Source organism: Panicum virgatum, chromosome 3K (genome assembly GCF_016808335.1).
Source record: "Panicum virgatum strain AP13 chromosome 3K, P.virgatum_v5, whole genome shotgun sequence".
In the NCBI taxonomy this organism is placed as follows: Eukaryota; Viridiplantae; Streptophyta; class Magnoliopsida; order Poales; family Poaceae; genus Panicum; species Panicum virgatum.
Window position 1 is genome coordinate 28388032 of NC_053138.1, and position 889 is coordinate 28388920.

Here is an 889-nt window from a genome sequence, read left to right on the forward strand (position 1 = left end):
ACCAGTGGCGGCCGCGAAGTGATCCTTGCCGCCGGCCATCATCGTCTCCGGCCAGACTTCCGACGTCAAACTCTGGTGGCGGCAGGACTGGGGGTGGCAGTTGAAGGAGTCCCCGGCGGCATTGTTGGTGCCGCCGCCCGAGTCGCCGCAAGGACGACGCGGGGGTGGGGGGGGGGATGATCCACTTTTTTCGGAGAGGCTGATGGTTCACTATTATGATTGAACATTTGCCACATGATCTTTTGAGTTTATATTGTGTGACAATCTCTGGTGCACTGTAGGAAAATGGATTGCTTCATGTTCCAAAAGAAGATGTTCAGAAGGCTCAGGCAGCCATGTTTTCAGATCCGAACATGGCCATGGACATGATGAAGAAGAACCTGTCCATGACAGTTCCTCAGGTTCAGGGCTCTTCAAATTGAATTATATGCATCATATTAATAGTGCTATTTATTTATATTAATATTCTTTATTTTTTTCCTGGAGACACTTACATTTGCATGGGTGAACTTCTTCTTTTCAGGTTTTGTTGCAGGTATGTGTATGCTACTGTGATACCTGCTGTTTTCATATGCCACTCCATGTTCATATTTTTATATCTATCACATGATGCTGTAAGAACATCAAAGTTAATTACTGAAGTATAATGGTGCCTTTCCAAGTCTCTTCAAATCTATCATACATATTGTCTAATTAATGAATACTTTCTTATAAGAGCATCGGTAGATGTTAGACATACTTCTAAGCATAAGAAAGAGCATCAGTAAATGTTAGACATGCTTCTAAGCATGTTTTTCCATTTGGCACAACAATCTGAAATCTAACGGGAAAGTCATCTGAAATTTGTTTGTGGCGTTAGCACGGGCATCCTACTAGTTAGAAGTAGTGG

At 43.0% G+C, this 889-nt stretch overlaps 1 long non-coding RNA gene across 1 annotated transcript; it reads left to right on the forward strand.

The window, feature by feature from the left end:
• Positions 1-256: 256 nt before the first annotated feature.
• On the forward strand, positions 257-654 carry LOC120701379. The gene is made up of 2 exons (XR_005686071.1): positions 257-401; positions 487-654. It is a non-coding gene; the product is annotated as an uncharacterized LOC120701379 (long non-coding RNA).
• The last annotated feature ends 235 nt before the right edge of the window (positions 655-889 follow it).